General features: G+C 38.7%; 1 pseudogene; it reads right to left on the reverse strand.

Moving 5' to 3' along the window:
• The window catches only part of LOC133631439 (dynein axonemal heavy chain 11-like), a 184463-nt pseudogene that overhangs the window by 42395 nt on the left and 117455 nt on the right, over positions 1 to 24613 (reverse strand).

Raw genomic sequence — 24613 nt, forward strand, 5'->3', positions numbered from 1 at the left:
ATAAAAGTTGGAATTTTACTCAATAACAGTCGCAATTTTACAAGAAAAGCTTCAAATTGTTGCCATTTTATGAAAAGAGTCGTGACTTTCCTCGACAGAAGTCACAATTTTATACGAAAACTTTAAAGTGTTGCCAACATAATAATAATCAGAATTTTACTTGGCAAAATTATGACAAAAGTCATCATTTTACTCAAAAAATGTCACTATTTTACAACAACAAAAAAATTGGCAACATTGTGATACGTCGGAATTGTATGACAAATGTCAACATTTTGCATTAAAAAGTAAAATTATACATAAAAAAGTTATAACTTCATGAGAAAATATTGCAATATTACAGACACAGAAAGAATATGAGAAATTGTTCCCAATTTTAGAAGAAAAAGCTCCTGTATTTCATTTTGAAGACACACAGTACACATGCTGACACACACACACTTTCTTGTATTTGTTACCTTCCCGAGACCTCCGAAAAATGCCTGCCTCTAGTATTATAATAAAAGTTGTAATTCTACTCAACGCAAGTCAACATTTTTACAAGAACATTTGAACATTTGTGCAATATTATGATAAAAGTTGGAATTTTACTCAATAACAGTCGCAATTTTACAAGAAAAGCTTCAAATTGTTGCCATTTTATGAAAAGAGTCGTGACTTTCCTCGACAGAAGTCACAATTTTATGCGAAAACTTTAAAGTGTTGCCAACATAATAATAATCAGAATTTTACTTGGCAAAATTATGACAAAAGTCATAATTTTACTCAAAAAATTGCACTATTTTACAACAACAAAAAAATTGGCAACATTGTGATACGTCAGAATTGTATGACAAATGTCAACATTTTGCATTAAAAAGTAAAATTATACATAAAAAAGTTATAACTTTATGAGAAAATATTGCAATATTACAGACACAGAAAGAATATAACAAATTGTTCCCAATTTTAGAAGAAAAAGCTCCTGTATTTCATTTTGAAGACACACAGTACACATGCTGACACACACACACACTTTCTTGTATTTGTTACTTTCCCGAGACCTCCGAAAAATGCCTACCTCTAGTATTATAATAAAAGTTGTAATTCTACTCAACGCAAGTCAACATTTTTACAAGAACATTCGTGCAATATTATGATAAAAGTTGGAATTTTACTCAATAACAGTCGCAATTTTACAAGAAAAGCTTCAAATTGTTGCCATTTTATGAAAAGAGTCGTGACTTTCCTCGACAGAAGTCACAATTTTATACGAAAACTTTAAAGTGTTGCCAACATAATAATAATCAGAATTTTACTTGGCAAAATTATGACAAAAGTCATCATTTTACTCAAAAAATGTCACTATTTTACAACAACAAAAAAATTGGCAACATTGTGATACGTCGGAATTGTATGACAAATGTCAACATTTTGCATTAAAAAGTAAAATTATACATAAAAAAGTTATAACTTCATGAGAAAATATTGCAATATTACAGACACAGAAAGAATATGAGAAATTGTTCCCAATTTTAGAAGAAAAAGCTCCTGTATTTCATTTTGAAGACACACAGTACACATGCTGACACACACACACTTTCTTGTATTTGTTACCTTCCCGAGACCTCCGAAAAATGCCTACCTCTAGTATTATAATAAAAGTTGTAATTCTACTCAACGCAAGTCAACATTTTTACAAGAACATTTGTGCAATATTATGATAAAAGTTGGAATTTTACTCAATAACAGTCGCAATTTTACAAGAAAAGCTTCAAATTGTTGGCATTTTATAAAAAGAGTCGTGACTTTACTCGACAGAAGTCACAATTTTATACGAAAACTTTAAAGTGTTGCCAACATAATAAAAATCAGAATTTTACTTGGCAAAATTATGACAAAAGTCATCATTTTACTCAAAAAATATCACTATTTTACAACAACAAAAAAATTGGCAACATTGTGATACGTCAAAATTGTATGACAAATGTCAACATTTTGCATTAAAAAGTAAAATTATACATAAAAAAGTTATAACTTCATGAGAAAATATTGCAATACTACAGACACAGAAAGAATATGAGAAATTGTTCCCAATTTTAGAAGAAAAAAGTCGACACATTGTGAGAAAAAGACTGATTTTAGTTAACATTTTTTGTATTTGTTTGTAATTGGTTTTTAATCTTCATTATTTACTTCAAGTTATTACAGTATGTCTCTATATACATATATATATATTTTTAAAATTAATTTTGGCCAAAGGGGGCGCATTTCAATTTCTTACACACACTTGTTATTTCATATGTTGACCAGAGGGGGAGCACTTTTAAAAGCGACACACAGTCAATGTGAAAAATCCCTCCTTTTGATGGATTTATGAGACATTCTCTATTAGTTGCAATGGTTTTCCGTATTGGGACCATGATCTATGTCATCACTTGTTCACACCTCCTCATATGGAAGCTACTTTTTCTTCTTGGTGTCTCAAGAAGGTTAGAAATACAAGAACACACACACACGTCTATGTTAGTATTACTTGTAGCTGTGTGGAGACGCTCTCTGGCAGTTGTTGGCCATAGGTCTTGAGAAGCTCAGCTGTGGATTTGAGAGTCTTGAAGTGTTCATTGCTGATCTGTCTCTCTCTCATGGCCATGAGGTGTCTCATAATGTCCACCAGGCCTCCATCTGACACCCTGTTGGACAGACCCTGAGCCGTGTGGTGGGTGAAAGAGGAGAGTTCCCTCACGCTGCAGGGCACAAAAGGACAATAAATAGTGTTGGATGTATCCCACAGAGGTGTATGTTACATGTAGTCCTCTTTGGAGGTTTTCCATTAGCAGCCTTTGGTTAGAAACAGAATTAAAAGTGGGACACGTTAAGGGCAAGATCTACTAGGAAGCAAATAACAAGTGCTAAATACTATTAACAAGCTATCTACTAAGGGTTAGGGTTAGGGCATGTGATTTGAACTTCATGGTCCAGGTCCAGGTCCAGGTCTAGGTCAAGGGCTTTAGTGGATTTTGACTTGGTTTTTATAGCCGATTTCTGTAACTTCGACTCCCTCTCCACTTCTAACTGCTCCAAATGCAAAAATGATAAAGAGTACAAACAATGTTTATTCTACGAGCTAACTTCCACTTGTGACTTATTGCGTGAAATAACAAATATATTGTTTGTTTCAAAATGACTCAACTATTCCATGTCAAAATATAAACAGTAGAAATAATGAACGAAATGTCTCGTTGTAAAACAGCAATGAAAATGAAAGTTAGCATTTAGACCAGGGGTGTCAAACGTAAGGCCCGTGGGCCGGATCAGGCCCGTGAACAGTTTTTATCCGGCCCGCGGGATGAGTTTACTAAGTATAAAAATGAGCCGAAATTTTTGAATGAAAGAAACTGCTGTTTTAATTGTGTCCACTAGATGTCACAATAGCAATTATTTGTGTCTTTCTAGATTATGCTACATATGTAAAAAAATAAAAAAAATATACCACACGATATAAGCAAACTACATAAATAACATCCTGTAATTAGGTTTTTATATTATTTTTTTAATAATAATAATAATAATAGATTTTATTTGTAAAAAGCACTTTACATAGAGTAAACAACCTCAAAGTGCTACAGTGTATTAAAAAAATAAAATAAAATAAATAAATAAATTAGAAAAAATAAAAAGATAATTATAAATAAATAAAAACTAGAACAGCCAAATAGCTAAAACTAGTATGCATATATCTAAAAAAAAAAAAAAAAAGGCTTTTTTAAAAAGAAGGGTTTTTAAGCCTTTTTTAAAAGCATCCACAGTCTGTGGTGCCCTCAGGTGGTCAGGGAGAGTGTTCCACAGACTAGGAGCAGCGGAGCAGAAAGCCCGGTCTCCCATTGTTCACTGAAGTTGTCTTTATTTTTAAGTTATCGTGCCGTGATTTTACCGGTCCGGCCCACTTGGGAGTAGATTTTTCTCCATGTGGCCCCCCATTTAAAATGAGTTTGACACCCCTGATTTAGACAGACTATATTACAGTATATGTGGGGGCGGGTGCAGTCAGCGCTGCCTGTAGGAGGAAAAGTCATCGCCGCTGTCCATTGTGCTGACGGCGAGACACGGCTGGCAGGTGGTACGTGTTCATCTAATCATCTGTTGTCTTTAACAGTAAGCGGCCGGGAGCAGAGGGACAGAGAGGATACTGGCGTGACCGAAAAGTCACGACATGCGGAAAGACACTTTGAAAAATCTTGTGACAAACATGAAAAGTTTGTTAAACCCGCAGGCTTGGCTCTTGTGCCGTGTCTACAGTGGAGCTGCTAGGAAGCCACATGTAGCAAACATGTCTGCCACAATCATGTGTTCTTAAAGGTGGATTCCACCTCTTCCAGTTTGGATTTGTACAAGTCAAACGAATGTTTTATCATACATTTGTCCAAATGTGGCCAACATTGTGGCTTTCCTGGGCGTGGTCTACATGGCTAAAAGAAACATCTAAGGAAAATAATCCCTCTGACATCTTCCACTAGTTTTTTTAATATATAAATCTTCTCTTCTCTGACTCTCTCATCGTCATTTGGGATGTCACTTCCTGGTTTGATGACCCGCCCTATCTCGCCTCTGATTGGCCTGTCCCTAATGTTTTGCCCTAATCTTAACCAATGGTGACTCATCATAGTAACCAACCAATCATGGATGTTGTTATACGTAAACCAACCAGTCATTATTGATGTACAGTTTGTCCCCTTGCCGTGGAGTTGCTTCGCTACGTAGCTTCCATTTTTAACTTCATCATTTTTAATGGAAAACGTAGTTTTTACCACTGGATTATCAAAAACGGTACTCATTACGGGAAGACCGTAGTTGTTGGCAGGTATGGAAAAGAGACGGATCAAGACTTTAAAGGCCTACTGAAAGCCACTACTAGCGACCACGCAGTCTGATAGTTTACATATCAATGATGAAATCTTAACATTATAACACATGCCAATACGGCCGGGTTAACTTATAAAGTGACATTTTAAATTTGCCGCTAAACTTCCGGTTCGAAACGCCTCTGAGGATGACGTATGCGCGTAACGTAGACCGGCGAACACGGGTATGCCTTCCACATTGAAGCCAATACGAAAAAGCTCTGTTTTCATTTCATAATTCCACAGTATTCTGGACATCTGTGTTCGTGAATCTGTTTCAATCATGTTCATTGCATTATGGAGAAGGAAGCTGAGCAAGCAAAGAAGAAAGTTGTCGGTGCGAAATGGACGTATTTTTCGAACGTAGTCAGCAACAACAGTACACAGCCGGCGCTTCTTTGTTTACATTCCCGAAAGATGCAGTCAAGATGGAAGAACTCGGATAACAGAGACTCTAACCAGGAGGACTTTTGACTTGGATACACAGACGCCTGTAGAGAACTGGGACAACACAGACTCTTACCAGGATTACTTTGATTTGGATGACAAAGACGCAGACGTGCTACTGTGAGTATGCAGCTTTGGCTTCTAAACATTTGATCGCTTGACCGTATGTGCGCAACTTTTTTTTGCGTATGTACGTAACTTTTTAAAAATATATAAGCTTTATGAACCTTGGGTTAGGTGAACGGTCTTTTGGGCTGAGTGATTGTGTGTGTTGATCAGGTGTTTGAATTGTATTGGCGTGTTCTATGGAGCTAGGAGCTAGCATAGGAGCTAGGAGCTAGCATAACACGTACCGTACGTGCGCGTCACGTACGTAACTTTTTAAAAATATATAAGCTTTATGAACCTTGGGTTAGGTGAACGGTCTTTTGGGCTGAGTGATTGTGTGTGTTGATCAGGTGTTTGAATTATATTGGCGTGTTCTATGGAGCTAGGAGCTAGCAGAGGAGCTAGGAGCTAGCGTAACAAACACGCAGGTGTTTTTATGCAGGATTAATTTGTGGCATATTAAATATAAGCCTGGTTGTGTTGTGGCTAATAGAGTATATATATGTCTTGTGTTTATTTACTGTTGTAGTCATTCCCAGCTGAATATCAGGTCACCCCCGGCTCTCACAGCATCTTCCCTATCTGAATAGCTTCAACTCCCCACTAGTCCTTCACTTGCACTTTACTCATCCACAAATCTTTCATCCTCGCTCAAATTAATGGGGAAATTGTCGCTTTCTCGGTCCGAATCTCTCTCACTTCATGCGGCCATCATTGTAAACAATAGGGAACTTTGCGTATATGTTCAACTGACTACGTCACGCTACTTCCGGTAGGGGCAAGCCTTTTTTTTATCAGATACCAAAAGTTGCAATCTTTATCGTCGTTGTTCTATACTAAATCCTTTCAGCAAAAATATGGCAATATCGCAAAATGATCAAGTATGACACATAGAATAGATCTGCTATCCCCGTTTAAATAAAAAAAATTCATTTCAGTAGGCCTTTAAAGTACAGGACAAAGTGCGTTCCTTGACAGGAAGGCGTAGTTTGGTCTCAAAGTACAGGACAATTCCGGGTTTCAAAGGACCCTATCTTGTAATCTTGGAGGCCTGTTTGGATTTGTTATAATGTTGAAATACATGTTGCTAGGGCTGGGTGATATATGGAATATACTGGATATATCGCAGTTTTGTCTCTGTGCGATATAGAAAATGACTATATGGTGATATTGGAGTATACGTTCTCACGCAGTTGCTTTTAGCTGCGGGCATTACACTACAGGCTCTTCTCACTCTTTCTTGTCTCTCCTTCTCACAGAGACATAAAACAAGCGCACCTTCTTACATACGTCACATACTGTCGCGCGTGCAACGTCATACGCCCTCGCCGAGCAGACAGGTAGCGGCATGGTAACGTTAGCTGTGGTGCTGGTGGTAATACGAGAGAAAGAAGGTGCGAATCTGGTAACAAATGGAGGAAGAATTAATTCCCAAGAAAAACAGCAGGGGGTCCATCGTCTGGTGGTGGTTTGACTTCAAGCGGGAAGATGTTGAACAGACAACCGTAATATGTCAAGTATGCGGCAAAAGCGTTGCTACAAAAAGTAGCATTACTGCTAATGTAGCATCATTTGAAAAGTCACCCGCTAGAGAACGAGGAGTGCTTGAAACTCTGCATGTCAACATCTCCGTTCAGTGCCACACCCACAAAATGCCCAAGCAACCATTTCCACATCAACACCGTATGAAACAAATAGTCAACAACAGAAGGAGATAACGTCCGCAGGAACCTACCACATAGTGAAGGACATACACTATTTGATGTCCTATTATGCAGCTCATTTTTATTTGACACTTATTGAAATATCTTATGTGACATCATGCACAAAAGTGCACTTTATTTGTTTTAAACTATTGTAGTGGCGTTCTGTACAAAAAGTGCACTTTAGTTTAGTGTTGTTTTGATATGTCATCTTAGTGACATCATGCACAAAAGTGCACTCATAGCTTGTTTTAAAATGTCTCTGACAATCTTGCACTTTCTGTTTTGGAAATGACATGAATGTTTGTGCCACTGCTTAATAACTGTTTCATAAATACACTTTTAGTTGTGATTTCCCTCTCTGCATGAAAGTTTAAAAGTAACATATATTAATGCAGTATGAAGAAGAATGTTTGAATGTAGACACATAGAATCATCATACTGCTGGGATTATATGCATCAAGTGTTCATTCAAGGCTAAGGCAAAATATCCACATACTGTATTTTTCGGACTATAAGTCGCAGTTTTTTTCATAGTTTGGCCGGGGGTGTGACTTATACTCAGGAGCGACTTATGTGTGAAATGATTAACACATTAGCGTAAAATATCAAATAATATTATTGATCTCATTCACGTAAGAGACTAGACGTATAAGATTTCATGGGATTTAGCGATTAGGAGTGACAGATTGTTTGGTAAACGTATAGCATGTTCTATATGTTATAGTTATTTGAATGACTCTTGCCATAATATGTTACGTTAACATACCAGGCACCTTCTCAGTTGGTTATTTATGCCTCATATAACGTACACTTATTCAGCCTGTTGTTCACTATTCTTTAGACATTTTAAATTGCCTTTCAAATGTCTATTCTTGGTGTTGGCTTTTATCAAATACATTTCCACAAAAAATGCGACTTATATTCCAGTGCGACTTATAGATGTTTTTCCCTTCTTTATTGTGCATTTTCGGCCGGTGCGACTTATACTCCGGAGCGACTTATACTCTGAAAAATACGGTATATATGATGTATCGTGACATGGCCTAAACCAGGGGTCGGCAACCTTTACCACTCAAAGAGCCATTTTGGCAAGTTTCACAAATTAAAGAAAGTAATGGGAGCCACGAAAAAAAATTTTAAATTTAAAATGAAAAACACAGCATACAAAGCTTAAATGCTTTGTGCTATGTTAACCAGGGGTCTCCGACACACGCACCGGCACGCACTTTAATGTGGAAATTTGATGTTAGTGCAGCCCGCGAGTTTTGACTGAATGGCGCTTGATAGCGTCATACTTGCCAACCCTCTCATTTTTCCCGGGAGACTCCCGAATATCAGAGCGTGATGACACTGCATTTGGCGCCCTCTACAGTCCGCCCTAACGGTGTACCTGCTCGACCACACGTAGAATGCAATTTCAGCTTGCTCACGTAAGTGACAGCAAGGCGTACTAACTCAGCAGCCACACATCTTACACTGACGGTGCCAATACCCAGAATCCCATGCAGCCCTAACTCTTCCGCTCAACCAACGCACGGAGAGGGGGGGGGGGTTGATGTGTGGGGGGATTTGGTAGTAGCGGGGGTGTATAATGTAGACCGGAAGAGTTAGGGCTGCATGGGATTCTGGGTAATGGTTGTGTTGTGTTTATGTTGTGTTACGGTGGGATGTTCTCCAGAAATGTGTTTTTCATTCTTTTTTGGTGTAGGTTCACAGTGTGGCGCATATTTGTAACGTAACAATGTTAAAGTTGTTTGATACGGCTACCGTCAGTGTAAGCTGTGTGGCTGATGAGTAAGTATGCTTTGCCGTCTCCTGTGCGTGCAAGTAATAACAACATGCAACATGTGGCTGGACTGGCATGCTGTATGTAAATGCTATAGAGGACAATTACTGCAGTGCAATTAGGGCACGCCCTTTATTTAGTAATTATAGTGTAAATAGGATTAATTTTTCCCTGGGAGTAATCTATGAGAGACACTGAGATCCATAAGTCTCCTGGGAAAATCGGGGGGGGTCGGCATGTATGTAGCTGAGCCGCATCAGAGTGGTCAAGGAGCCGCATGCGGCTCCGGAGCCGCGGGTTGCCGACCCCTGGCCTAAACATATCCACATATTAATAAAAGGCCATATTGCTCAGCCCTACATGTTGGTGTTGATGTTCCTCATGAAGCGTCACAGGTGCAGCACCTGGCCATGACTGCTTGACACGTTGCTATTTAGTCAGTGATAGACAAGTGTTGGAGCTTTTTTAGTGGATAGCACATCTCTACAGGAAATGTGTAAAGATGCAGACTTGTTAGCTGCAATGCATGCCTGCGTCTAACCTCTGCTGGACATGGTTCAGGAGGTGCTCCTTCAGCATCCAGCTCCATCCCTTGATGACGTCCATCAGCGTGTGCTTAAAGGGTCTGACGTCCAGCTGCAGCCAGCCACAAAACACCTTCCCCTCCTCCATCTTGCTCACTCGCTCATGCAGACACTCAAACACATTGATCTGCCGGGAAGAAACATTGTTTTCACGGACAGAGCTGACACAAAATAAAAGCTGAAATCACCTGCTCTTTGAAGTTTTCCAGAGTGGGAGGGTTCTTCTTCAGTTCATCCAGCTCAGCTTCCTCTGTACTCCACACGCGGCCGTAGAGCAGAAACTGCCTCATAAATTCTGACCTGTTCAAGAAAACAAGGTCTTTAAATACTACTTAAGGAAAGCTTAACACGTGCGCCACGTTCTAACCTGTCATCAGTCCAGAGGTATTGGTAGCTGTTCAACACTTCTTGATATTCTCTGACCTGGACAAGCATGCAGCTGTTAGTGTGTCAGGTGTGCAGACAGCCAGGTACTCACCTTGTTGGTGGCTGCTCGTGCTCGGGAGCGTAAAGTCCAGCACATTTCTGACAATTCCTTCATTTGGTTGATGTCGCTCTGCGTGAATAGATGCATTGTGTTAGAGCAGTGTTCTTTTGTCTCTTTGTTAGAGCAGTGTTCTTTTGTCTCTTTGTTAGAGCAGTGTTCTTCAACCTTCATTGTGTTAGAGCAGTGTTCTTCAACCTTCATTGTGTTAGAGCAGTGTTCTTCAACCTTCATTGTGTTAGAGCAGTGTTCTTCAACCTTCATTGTGTTAGAGCAGTGTTCTTCAACCTTCTATGTGTTCATTGTGTTAGAGCAGTGTTCTTTAGTCTCTTTGTTAGAGCAGTGTTCTTCCACCTTCATTGTGTTAGAGCAGTGTTCTTCAACCTTCATTGTGTTAGAGCAGTGTTCTTCAACCTTCATTGTGTTAGAGCAGTGTTCTTCAACCTTCATTGTGTTAGAGCAGTGTTCTTCAACCTTCATTGTGTTAGAGCAGTGTTCTTCAACCTTCATTGTGTTAGAGAAGTGTTCTTCAACCTTCATTGTGTTAGAGCAGTGTTCTTTAGTCTCTTTGTTAGAGCAGTGTTCTTCAACCTTCATTGTGTTAGAGCAGTGTTCTTCAACCTTCATTGTGTTAGAGCAGTGTTCTTCAACCTTCATTGTGTTAGAGCAGTGTTCTTCAACCTTCTATGTGTTCATTGTGTTAGAGCAGTGTTCTTTAGTCTCTTTGTTAGAGCAGTGTTCTTCCACCTTCATTGTGTTAGAGCAGTGTTCTTCAACCTTCATTGTGTTAGAGCAGTGTTCTTCAACCTTCATTGTGTTAGAGCAGTGTTCTTCAACCTTCATTGTGTTAGAGCAGTGTTCTTCAACCTTCATTGTGTTAGAGCAGTGTTCTTCAACCTTCATTGTGTTAGAGAAGTGTTCTTCAACCTTCATTGTGTTAGAGCAGTGTTCTTTAGTCTCTTTGTTAGAGCAGTGTTCTTCAACCTTCATTGTGTTAGAGCAGTGTTCTTCAACCTTCATTGTGTTAGAGCAGTGTTCTTTAGTCTCTTTGTTAGAGCAGTGTTCTTCAACCTTCATTGTGTTAGAGCAGTGTTCTTCAACCTTCATTGTGTTAGAGCAGTGTTCTTTAGTCTCTTTGTTAGAGCAGTGTTCTTCAACCTTCATTGTGTTAGAGCAGTGTTCTTTAGTCTCTTTGTTAGAGCAGTGTTCTTCAACCTTCATTGTGTTAGAGCAGTGTTCTTCAACCTTCATTGTGTTAGAGCAGTGTTCTTCAACCTTCATTGTGTTAGAGCAGTGTTCTTCAACCTTCATTGTGTTAGAGAAGTGTTCTTCAACCTTCATTGTGTTAGAGAAGTGTTCTTCAACCTTCATTGTGTTAGAGCAGTGTTCTTTAGTCTCTTTGTTAGAGCAGTGTTCTTCAACCTTCATTGTGTTAGAGCAGTGTTCTTCAACCTTCATTGTGTTAGAGCAGTGTTCTTTAGTCTCTTTGTTAGAGCAGTGTTCTTCAACCTTCATTGTGTTAGAGCAGTGTTCTTCAACCTTCATTGTGTTAGAGCAGTGTTCTTCAACCTTCATTGTGTTAGAGCAGTGTTCTTCAACCTTCATTGTGTTAGAGCAGTGTTCTTCAAACTTCTTTGAGCCCAGGCACGTGTGTTTAGTTGGAGAAATGCGGAGGCACACCACCAGCAGAAAACATTAAAAAATGAAACTCAGCAGCCGATATTGACAGTAAAAAGTCTTTCTAGCAATTGTTGGATATGACTTTAAACCATAACAAGCATGCATCACTATAGCTCTTGTCTCAAAGTAGGTGTACTGACACCACCTGTCACATCACACCCTGACTTATTTTGAGTTTGCTGGTGTTGTCCTGTGTGTAGTGTTTTACTTCTTGTCTTGCGCTCCTATTTTGGTGGCTTTTCCTGTTTTGATGGTATTTTCCTGTAGCAGTTTCATGTCTTCCTTCAGCACTATTCCCCACACCTGCTTTGTTTTAGCAATCAAAACTATTTAAGTAGTTTTTATCCTTCTTTGTGTGGACATTGTGGATCAATCAATCAATGTTTACTTATATAGCCCTAAATCACGTGTGTCTCAAAGGGCTGCACAAGCCACAAAGACATCCTCAGCTCAGATCCCACATCAGGGCAAGGAAAAACTCAACCCAATGGGATGACAATGAGAAACCTTGGAGGAGACCACAGATGTGGGGACCCCCCTGGGCACATACATACTGTTGTATGTATGTGCTGTACTATTGCTGTTTTATTGTATGTATGTGCTGTACTATTGTATGTATGTGCTGTACTATTGCTGTACTATTGTATGTATGTGCTGTACTATTGTATGTATATGCTGTACTATTGTATGTATGTGCTGTACTATTGTATGTATGTGCTGTACTATTGCTGTTTTATTGTATGTATGTGCTGTACTATTGCTGTACTATTGTATGTATGTGCTGTACTATTGTATGTATGTGCTGTACTATTGCTGTACTATTGTATGTATGTGCTGTACTATTGTATGTATATGCTGTACTATTGTATGTATGTGCTGTACTATTGTATGTATGTGCTGTACTATTGCTGTTTTATTGTATGTATGTGCTGTACTATTGTATGTATGTGCTGTACTATTGCTGTACTATTGTATGTATGTGCTGTACTATTGTATGTATATGCTGTACTATTGTATGTATGTGCTGTACTATTGTATGTATGTGCTGTACTATTGCTGTTTTATTGTATGTATGTGCTGTACTATTGCTGTACTATTGTATGTATGTGCTGTACTATTGTATGTATGTGCTGTACTATTGCTGTACTATTGTATGTATGTGCTGTACTATTGTATGTATATGCTGTACTATTGTATGTATGTGCTGTACTATTGTATGTATGTGCTGTACTATTGTATGTATGTGCTGTACTATTGCTGTTTTATTGTATGTATGTGCTGTACTATTGCTGTACTATTGTATGTATGTGCTGTACTATTGCTGTACTATTGTATGTATGTGCTGTACTATTGTATGTATATGCTGTACTATTGTATGTATGTGCTGTACTATTGTATGTATGTGCTGTACTATTGTATGTATGTGCTGTACTAATGTATGTATGTGCTGTACTATTGCTGTACTATTGTATGTATGTGCTGTACTTTTGCTGTACTATTGTATGTATGTGCTGTACTATTGCTGTACTATTGTATGTATGTGCTGTACTATTGTATGTATGTGCTGTACTATTGTATGTATGTGCTGTACTATTGTATGTATGTGCTGTACTATTGTATGTATGTGCTGTACTATTGCTGTTTTATTGTATATATGTGCTGTACTATTGCTGTACTATTGTATGTATGTGCTGTACTATTGTATGTATGTGCTGTACTATTGCTGTACTATTGTATGTATGTGCTGTACTATTGTATGTATATGCTGTACTATTGTATGTATGTGCTGTACTATTGTATGTATGTGCTGTACTATTGTATGTATGTGCTGTACTATTGCTGTACTATTGTATGTATGTGCTGTACTTTTGCTGTACTATTGTATGTATGTGCTGTACTATTGTATGTATGTGCTGTACTATTGCTGTACTATTGTATGTATGTGCTGTACTTTTGCTGTACTATTGTATGTATGTGCTGTACTATTGTATGTATGTGCTGTACTATTGCTGTACTATTGTATGTATGTGCTGTACTATTGTATGTATGTGCTGTACTATTGTATGTATGTGCTGTACTTTTGCTGTACTATTGTATGTATGTGCTGTACTATTGTATGTATGTGCTGTACTATTGTATGTATGTTATGTACTATTGCTGTACTATTGTATGTATGTGCTGTACTATTGTATGTATGTGCTGTACTATTGTATGTATGTGCTGTACTATTGCTGTACTATTGTATGTATGTGCTGTACTATTGTATGTATGTGCTGTACTATTGCTGTACTATTGTATGTATGTGCTGTACTATTGCTGTACTATTGTAGGTATGTGCTGTACTATTGTATGTATGTATGTGCTGTACTATTGCTGTACTATTGTATGTATGTGCTGTACTATTGCTGTACTATTGTATGTATGTGCTGTACTATTGTATGTATGTGCTGTACTAATGTATGTATGTGCTGTACTATTGTATGTATGTGCTGTACTAATGTATGTATGTGCTGTACTATTGTATGTATGTGCTGTACTATTGTATGTATGTGCTGTACTATTGTATGTATGTGCTGTACTATTGCTGTACTATTGTATGTATGTGCTGTACTATTGCTGTACTATTGTATGTATGTGCTGTACTATTGTATGTATGTGCTGTACTATTGTATGTATGTGCTGTACTATTGCTGTACTATTGTATGTATGTGCTGTACTATTGTATGTATGTGCTGTACTATTGTATGTACGTGCTGTACTATTGCTGTACTATTGTATGTATGTGCTGTACTATTGCTGTACTATTGTATGTATGTGCTGTACTATTGTATGTATGTGCTGTACTATTGCTGTACTATTGTATGTATGTGCTGTACTATTGCTGTACTATTGTATGTATGTGCTGTACTATTGCTGTACTATTGTATGTATGTGCTGTACTATTGCTGTACTATTGTATGTATGTGCTGTACTATTGTATGTATGTGCTGTAGTATTGTATGTATGTGCTGTAGTATTGTATGTATGTGCTGTACTATTGTATGTATGTGCTGTACTATTGTATGTATGTGCTGTACTATTGCTGTACTATTGTATGTATGTGCTGTACTATTGCTGTACTATTGTATGTATGTGCTGTACTATTGTATGTATGTGCTGTACTATTGTATGTATGTGCTGTACTATTGTATGTATGTGCTGTACTATTGTATGTATGTGCTGTACTATTGTATGTATGTGCTGTACTATTGTATGTATGTGCTGTACTATTGTATGTATGTGCTGTACTATTGTATGTATGTGCTGTACTATTGCTGTACTATTGTATGTATGTGCTGTACTATTGTATGTATGTGCTGTACTATTGTATGTAAGTTGTGTAGCAATCCACCTGATAGTGGTCCAGATGTTTGTGCCTGGCCACTCTGGGTAAGAAGGAGGTCTGGTGTAGGATGTCAGCCACCATCTTATCCACAACGTCAAAGAAGTTGCCGCTGTGGCTGCAGTCAAGCGGGGGGTCAAAGGTCATGCCGTCGCCCTTCAGCACCAAACGGACCTCAAAGAGCGGAGCGATACGCCGGGCTGCATCGGTGTTATCCAGCAGGTATCGCAGAGAGCAGCGGGTGGCCGCACACAAGCCTGACAAGACCACGTGGTCCACGTAATCCGAGTAGACCTGCCACTCGCTACCGTTCACGTCGGCCACGGCCAGCAGAGACAGGTTCTCCTGGAGAAGGAACACCTTAATTACTAAGATCCTAATACCACACGCTAAACAGAGTGTGCAATCTACGTGTACTATTAGTGGGCGTGTCGCGTGCCATTACTAAGCACTTCAAAAGTGGTGCAAACAAGGATTTTGCATGTACTACATTGGGCAGACACTCAGTCTCTGACTGCACATTCATTTTATCATCCTACACTGCACAAACTCAAATCTAAGTAAGATGAAATATCTCAAATAAGGCTGATATTTGCTTATTTTCTGTCTGATAAGATCATTCTTCTCACTAAGCAGATTTGATGTTAGAGTGTTTTACTTGTTTTAAGTGTTTTGGTCCTAAATGATGTCAGTAAGATATTACAGCTTGTTGCCGAGATTTGATGAGCTATATTGAGTAAAACATGCTTGAAACTAGAATATCAACTGTTGCAAAGCTGTGTCATCAACACTCACAAGTATAAAACTACTTTTTTTTTATTTTTTTTATTTTGACTTTATTAAATGTATTTATATTATCATTTGGTGCAGCCGGGCCGGAGCAGGAGGGGATAGAAAGAGACAAAAAGGAAGACAGAGGGGGGAATTGTGGGGACAAGAGGGGGATTAGACAGAGAGACAAAAACAACAACAACAACAACAACAGAGCAACATCAGCAAATACGACATATACAAATATGATGGTAAAAGTAATAGCAAATAAGCAGTTAGCGAAAATTTAAAAAAAATACAGAAATGACAATGAGCATTATTACACTAAAAATGGAGCAATATGAATACCAATAGAAATAGTGCTATTGATAATAAACAATACCAGTACTTTACCTTTATTATCAACAATACAATTGTTCAAATGCAACAATACATATACGTAATGATAACTTGAGATACGAAAGAAGGCAGAAAAATGGAGGGGAAGAAAGAGAAGCAACCTTAACCTTGTAGATTGTTATAGTAACAATAGGTTAAGCTTTGTCAGTGTGCCATGTGTTATACCCAGTTTACCCTAGGGCAACAACGTTAAAACTACTTTTTTAATCCAACTTTTTTATTGGCATTTTCAAATACAGAAAAAAGTGCAAGTCGAAACAGTACAATTTTAAAGTCAGAAAATTCTTCACACCCTTTCCCTTAAAACCCAAATCCCCCACCCACCCTCCCACCCCACTCAGGTCACACCAACAAGGGACATATGGCACAATCATATAACAAGTAAGACGACAAAGACAGACATCCTCACATACACACACACATGCGAGGCCAGAGACAGACAAACAGGCTGAAAGGAGAAAAAAAATTAAAATAAAATAAAATAAAATTAAAATAAAATATTAAAACTCTTTCGTCAACTTTTAATCAGAAGGGTTCAATCTCTCTCCTGTAGCAGTTTGAAGCCGAAACGACAAACGCGCTCAGAGGAGATAACGTTTGATGTTTGGTGACCGTTTGTAACAAAAATTTTGTTTTGAAGGAGGAATAGCAAACTTCCTGTTGATTTTTGCAGAAGGATGTCAATCTATGAAATGTAGGTCTAGGCGAGACCTACACAGAGGTATTTGTTTCATGTCTATAAGACGTTCCTACCGGAAGTTACAAGCAGTTTTGTCAGAGTTTTCCTCTGAGGAGCAGTTTTTTCTCTTTTTTTCCCAAAAATTATGTAGAGCACAATTTTGAGTTTTGGGATTCGTTTTTTTTTTTTTAGATCACAGTTTCCACCAGTCCCGATGTGTGTGAGAATTTTGGTGAGTTTTGAAGTATTTTAAGGGGGTCAAATTACAGCTCAAAAATAAAAAATGAGTGTTTTTAGTCATTTTTTGTCTTGAAGGGGAAATTGCCAACTTCCTGTTGGTTTTCGCCCGAAGACAATTTTGAGTTTTGGGATTCGGTTTTTTTTTTTAGATCACAGTTTCCACCAGTCCCGATGTGTGTGAGAATTTTGGTGAGTTTTGAAGTATTTTAAGGGGGTCAAATTACAGCTCAAAAATAAAAAATGAGTGTTTTTAGTCATTTTTTGTATGGAAAGGGGAAATTGCCGACTTCCTGTTGGTTTTCGCCCGAAGACAATTTTGAGTTTTGGGATTCGGTTTTTTTTTTAGATCACAGTTTCCACCAGTCCCGATGTGTGTGAGAATTTTGGTGAGTTTTGAAGTATTTTAAGGGGGTCAAATTACAGCTCAAAAATCAAAAATTAGTGTTTTTAGTCATTTTTTGTCTTGAAGGGGAAATTGCCAACTTCCTGTTGGTTTTCGCCCGAAGACAATTTTGAGTTTTGGGATTCGGTTTTTTTTTTAGATCACAGTTTCCACCAGTCCCGATGTGTGTGAGAATTTTGGTGAGTTTTGAAGTATTTTAAGGGGGTCAAATTACAGCTCAAAAATCAAAAATGAGTGTTTTTAGTCATTTTTTGTCTTGAAGGGGAAATTGCCAACTTCCTGTTGGTTTTCGCCCGAAGAAGTGAAATTATGAATTGTAGGTCTAACTGAGACCTACATACAGGTTTTTGTTTCATGTCTCTACGACCTTCCTAGTGGGAGTTAGAGGCAGTTTTCTTCCTAGGGGGCGCTAGAGAGCAATGTAGATTTTTTGGGTTTGGTTTTTTTACTAAAGTGTGCTCTACCCGAGTTTGGATGTGTGCAAAAAATTTGGTGAGTTTTGAAGCATGTTAAGGGGGGCAAAGTAGTGCGCGACCGTGCGGAATAATAATAAAGAATAATAATAATTAAAGCTGCAAGCAGCATTGGTCGGGTCCGCCTTCTGGCAGGTGCTAGTCCTAGGTGTCCAATACTTTTGTCCAGTGGTAGTCCTGAGTGAGACCTACATAGAGGTTTTGGTTTCGTGTCTCTACGATATTGGTACTGGGAGTTAGAGGAAGTTGTGTCTGAGTTCACATTGTCATTATAGGCTATTGTGTGTATTGAGGTCAAAGAAGGTCTAATCGCATTTTCGTTGTCATTTTTGGCACCGTAGCAACTTTAGTGCTGCGGGTCTTTGAAGGCTCGTAAAATCAAAACGGTAGCACTTAATCATTATCCGTATAGAACTTTTAATCAGAAGGGTTCAATCTCTCTCCTGTAGCAGTTTGAAGCCGAAACGACAAACGCGCTCAGAGGAGATAATGTTTGATGTTTGGTGACCGTTTGGTACAAAAATGTTGTTTTGAAATGGAGATAACAAACTTCCTGTTGATTTTTGCTGAAGGGTGTCAATGTATGAAATGTAGGTCTAAATGAGACCTACATAGAGGTATTTTTTTCATGTCTCTACGACGTTCCTACCGGAAGTTACAAGCAGTTTTGTCTGAGTTTTCCTCTAAAAAGCAGTTTTTTCTCTGTTTTATTAAAAAATTGCTCTAGAGCACAATTTTGAGTTTCGGGGTTTGGTTTTTTTTTGAGATCGCAATTTCTACCAGTCCCAATGTGTGTGCGAAGTTTGGTGAGTTTTGAAGTATTTTAAGGGGGTCAAATTAGAGGTCAAAGATGTAAAAAACAGTGTTTTTAGTACATTTTTGTCAAAAAAGGTAAATTGCCAATTTCCTGTTGATTTTCGCCCGAGAATGTGTCATTATGAGTTGTAGGTCTTTAGCAGACCTACATACAGGTTTTTGTTTCATGTCTCTACGACCTTCCTAGTGGGAGTTACAGGCAGTCTGTTTTTTTTTTTTCCTAGGGGGCGCTAGAGCTCAATTTTGTGTTTTGGGGTTAGGTTTTTATATTAAAGTCTGCTGGCACACTTTTTGGATGTGTGTAAAAAATTTGGTGAGTTTTGAAGTATGTTAAGGGGGTCTAAGTAGTGCGCAAAGCTGCGGAAAAATAATAATAATTAAAGCTGCAAGCAGCATTGGTCGGGTCCGCCTTCCTGCAGGTGCTAGTCCTAGGTGTCCAATACTTTAGTCCAGTGGTAGTCCTGAGTGAGACCTACATAGAGGTTTTGGTTTTGTGTCTCTACGATATTGGTACTGGGAGTTAGAGGAAGTTGTGTCTGAGTTCACATTGTCATTATAGGCTATTGTGTGTATTGAGGCCAAAGAAGGTCTAATCGCAGTTTCGTTGTCATTTTTGGCACCGGAGCAGCATCAGTGCTGCGGGTCTTTGAAGGCTCGTAAAATCAAAACGGTAGCACTAAATAAAAATCCGTACGCATCTTTTAATCAGAAGGGTTCAATCTCTCTCCTGTAGCAGTTTGAAGCCGAAACGACAAACGGGCTCAGAGGAGATAATGTTTGATGTTTGGTGACCGTTTGGTACAAAAATGTTGTTTTGAAATGGAGATAACAAACTTTCTGTTGATTTTTGCTGAAGGGTGTCAATGTATGAAATGTAGGTCTAAATGAGACCTACATAGAGGTATTTTTTTCATGTCTCTATGACGTTCCTACCGGAAGTTACAAGCAGTTTTGTCTGATTTTCCCTCTGAGGAGCAGTTTTTTCTCTTTTTTTTCCAAAAATTATGTAGAGCACAATTTTGAGTTTTGGGATTTGGTTTTTTTTTTAGATCACAGTTTCCACCAGTCCCGATGTGTGTGCGAATTTTGGTGAGTTTTGAAGTATTTTAAGGGGGTGAAATTACAGCTCAAAAATCAAAAATGAGTGTTTTTAGTCATTTTTTGTCTTGAAGGGGAAATTGCCAACTTCCTGTTGGTTTTCGCCCGAAGAAGTGAAATTATGAATTGTAGGTCTAAGTGAGACCTACATACAGGTTTTTGTTTCATGTCTGTACGGCCTTCCTAGTGGGAGTTAGAGGCATTTTTCTTCCTAGGGGGCGCTAGCGAGCAATGTTGTTTTTTCGGGTATGATTTTTGAATAACTTCATCTGGCCCACTTTTTGGATGTGTGCAAAAAATTTGGTGAGTTTTGAAGCATGTTAAGGGGGGCAAAGTAGTGCGCGACGGTGCGGAAGAAAAAAGAATAATAATTAAAGCTGCAAGCAGCATTGGTCGGGTCCGCCTTCTGGCAGGTGCTAGTCCTAGGTGTCCAATACTTTTGTCCAGTGGTAGTCCTGAGTGAGACCTACATAGAGGTTTTGGTTTCGTGTCTCTACGATATTGGTACTGGGAGTTAGAGGAAGTTGTGTCTGAGTTCACATTGTCATTATAGGCTATTGTGTGTATTGAGGCCAAAGAAGGTCTAATCGCAGTTTCGTTGTCATTTTTGGCACCGTAGCAGCATCAGTGCTGCGGGTCTTTGAAGGCTCGTAAAATCAAAACGGTAGCACTAAATAAAAATCCGTACGCATCTTTTAATCAGAAGGGTTCAATCTCTCTCCTGTAGCAGTTTGAAGCGGAAACGACAAACGCGCTCAGAGGAGATAACGTTTGATGTTTGGTGACCGTTTGGTACAAAAATGTTGTTTTGAAATGGAGATAACAAACTTCCTGTTGATTTTTGCTGAAGGGTGTCAATGTATGAAATGTAGGTCTAAATGAGACCTACGTAGAGGTATTTTTTTCATGTCTCTACGACGTTCCTACCGGAAGTTACAAGCAGTTTTGTCAGAGTTTTCCTCTGAGGAGCAGTTTTTTGTCAGTTTTATAAAAAAATTGCTGTAGAGCACAATTTTGAGTTTCGGGGTTCGGTTATTTTTTGAGAGCGCAATTTCTACCAGTCCCGATGTGTGTGCGAATTTTGGTGAGTTTTGAAGTATTTTAAGGGGGTCAAATTAGAGGTCAAAGACGTAAAAAGCAGTTTTTTTAGTACAAATTTGTCTTGAAGGGGAAATTGCCAACTTCCTGTTGGTTTTTGCCCGAGGATGTAAAATTATGAAATGTAGGTCTAAGTCTGACCTACATACAGGTTTTTGTTTCATGTCTCTACGACCTTCCTAGTGGGAGTTACAGGCAGTTTGGTTTTTTTTTTTCCTAGGGGGCGCTAGAGCGCAATTTTTATTTTTGGGGGTTGGTTTTGTTAATAACTTGCAATTTTCGCAGGTCCTGACTTGTGTGTCAAATTTGGTGAGTTTTGGAGCATGTTAAGTGGGTCAAATTAGCGTTCTTTGTGGGGTCGGTATAATAATAATAATAATTAAAGCTGCAAGCAGCATTGGTCGGGTCCGCCTTCTGGCAGGTGCTAGTCCTAGGTGTCCAATACTTTTGTCCAGTGGTAGTCCTGAGTGAGACCTACATAGAGGTTTTGGTTTCGTGTCTCTACGATATTGGTACTGGGAGTTAGAGGAAGTTGTGTCTGAGTTCACATTGTCATTATAGGCTATTGTGTGTATTGAGGCCAAAGAAGGTCTAATCGCAGTTTCGTTGTCATTTTTGGCACCGTAGCAACTTTAGTGCTGCGGGTCTTTGAAGGCTCGTAAAATCAAAACGGTAGCACTAATCACCACTCGTTCGTCAACTTTTAATCAGAAGGGTTCAATGTCTCTCCTGTAGCAGTTTGAAGCCGAAACGACAAACGCGCTCAGAGGAGATAATGTTTGATGTTTGGTGACCGTTTGGTACAAAAATGTTGTTTTGAAATGGAGATTACAAACTTCCTGTTGATTTTCGCTGAAGGATGTCAATCTATGAAATGTAGGTCTAGACAAGACCTACATAGAGGTATTTGTTTCATGTCTCTACGACGTTCCTACCGGAAGTTACAAGCAGTTTTGTCAGATTTTTCCTCTGAGGAGCAGTTTTTTGTCAGTTTTTTCAAAAAATTATGTAGAGCACAATTTTGAGTTTTGGGATTCGGTTTTTTTTTTAGATCACAGTTTCCACCAGTCCCGATGTGTGTGAGAATTTTGGTGAGTTTTGAAGTATTTTAAGGGGGTCAAATTAGAGGTCAAAATTCAAAAATGAGTGTTTTTAGTCATTTTTTGTCTTGAAGGGGAAATTGCCAACTTCCTGTTGGTTTTCGCCCGAAGAAGTGAAATTATGAATTGTAGGTCTAACTGAGACCTACATACAGGTTTTTGTTTCATGTCTCTACGACCTTCCTAGTGGGAGTTAGAGGCAGTTTTCTACCTAGGGGGCGCTAGAGAGCAAGTGTATTTTTTTGGGTTTGGTTTTTTGACTAAAGTCTGCTGGCACACTTTTTGGATGTGTGTAAAAAATTTGGTGAGTTTTGAAGCATGTTAAGGGGGGCGTAGTAGTGCGCAAAGCTGCGGAAGAAAAAAGAATAATAATAATTAAAGCTGCAAGCAGCATTGGTCGGGTCCGCCTTTTGGCCGGTGCTAGTCCTAGGTGTCCAATATTTTAGTCCAGTGGTAGTCCTGAGTGAGACCTACATAGAAGTTTTTGTTTCGTGTCTCTACGATATTGGTACTGGGAGTTAGAGGAAGTTGTGTCTGAGTTCACATTGTCATTATAGGCTATTGTGTGTATTGAGGCCAAAGTAGGTCTAATCGCAGTTTCGTTGTCATTTTTGGCACCGTAGCAACTTTAGTGCTGCGGGTCTTTGAAGGCTCGTAAAATCAAAACGGTAGCACTAAATAAAAATCCGTACGCATCTTTAAATCAGAAGGGTTCAATCTCTCTCCTGTAGCAGTTTGAAGCCGAAACGACAAACGCGCTCAGAGGAGATAATGTTTGATGTTTGGTGACCGTTTGGTACAAAAATGTTGTTTTGAAATGGAGATAACAAACTTCCTGTTGATTTTTGCTGAAGGGTGTCAATGTATGAAATGTAGGTCTAAATGAGACCTACGTAGAGGTATTTTTTTCATGTCTCTACGACGTTCCTACCGGAAGTTACAAGCAGTTTTGTCTGAGTTTTCCTCTAAAAAGCAGTTTTTTCTCTGTTTTATTAAAAAATTGCTCTAGAGCACAATTTTGAGTTTCGGGGTTCGGTTTTTTTTTGAGATCGCAATTTCTACCAGTCCCAATGTGTGTGCGAAGTTTGGTGAGTTTTGAAGTATTTTAAGGGGGTCAAATTAGAGGTCAAAGATGTAAAAAACAGTGTTTTTAGTACATTTTTGTCAAAAAAGGTAAATTGCCAATTTCCTGTTGATTTTCGCCCGAGAATGTGTCATTATGAGTTGTAGGTCTTTAGCAGACCTACATACAGGTTTTTGTTTCATGTCTCTACGACCTTCCTAGTGGGAGTTACAGGCAGTCTGTTTTTTTTTTTTTCTAGGGGGCGCTAGAGCTCAATTTTGTGTTTTGGGGTTAGGTTTTTATATTAAAGTGTGCTGTACCCGAGTTTGGATGTGTGTAAAAAATTTGGTGAGTTTTGAAGCATGTTAAGGGGGGCAAAGTAGCGCGCGACGGTGCGGAAGAAAGAAAAATAATAATAAGAATAATAAAACATTACAAATTCAATAGGGTCCTTTCGTCCCATTGCAAAAGGACTCCCTTTGGGATTCCTTTTGAAAAGGTCCTGTGCGGACCCTAATTAAAGCTGCAAGCAGCATTGGTCGGGTCCGCCTTCTGGCAGGTGCTAGTCCTAGGTGTCCAATACTTTAGTCCAGTGGTAGTCCTGAGTGAGACCTACATAGAGGTTTTTGTTTCGTGTCTCTACGATATTGGTACTGGGAGTTAGAGGAAGTTGTGTCTGAGTTCACATTGTCATTATAGGCTATTGTGTGTATTGAGGCCAAAGAAGGTCTAATCGCAGTTTCGTTGTCATTTTTGGCACCGTAGCAGCATCAGTGCTGCGGGTCTTTGAAGGCTCGTAAAATCAAAACGGTAGCACTAAATCAAAATCCGTACGCATCTTTTAATCAGAAGGGTTCAATCTCTCTCCTGTAGCAGTTTGAAGCCGAAACGACAAACGGGCTCAGAGGAGATAACGTTTGATGTTTGGTGACCGTTTGGTACAAAAATGTTGTTTTGAAATCGAGATAACAAACTTCCTGTTGATTTTTGCTGAAGGGTGTCAATGTATGAAATGTAGGTCTAAATGAGACCTACGTAGAGGTATTTTTTTCATGTCTCTACGACGTTCCTACCGGAAGTTACAAGCAGTTTTGTCAGAGTTTTCCTCTGAGGAGCAGTTTTTTGTCAGTTTTATAAAAAAATTGCTGTAGAGCACAATTTTGAGTTTCGGGGTTCGGTTATTTTTTGAGAGCGCAATTTCTACCAGTCCCGATGTGTGTGAGAAGTTTGGTGAGTTTTGAAGTATTTTAAGGGGGTCAAATTAGAGGTCAAAGATGTAAAAAACAGTGTTTTTAGGACATTTTTGTCAAAAATGGTAAATTGCCAATTTCCTGTTGATTTTCGCCCGAGAATGTGTCATTATGAGTTGTAGGTCTAGAGCAGACCTACATACAGGTTTTTGTTTCATGTCTCTAC

Source organism: Entelurus aequoreus, linkage group LG16 (genome assembly GCF_033978785.1).
Source record: "Entelurus aequoreus isolate RoL-2023_Sb linkage group LG16, RoL_Eaeq_v1.1, whole genome shotgun sequence".
Lineage (NCBI taxonomy): Eukaryota > Metazoa > Chordata > Actinopteri > Syngnathiformes > Syngnathidae > Entelurus > Entelurus aequoreus.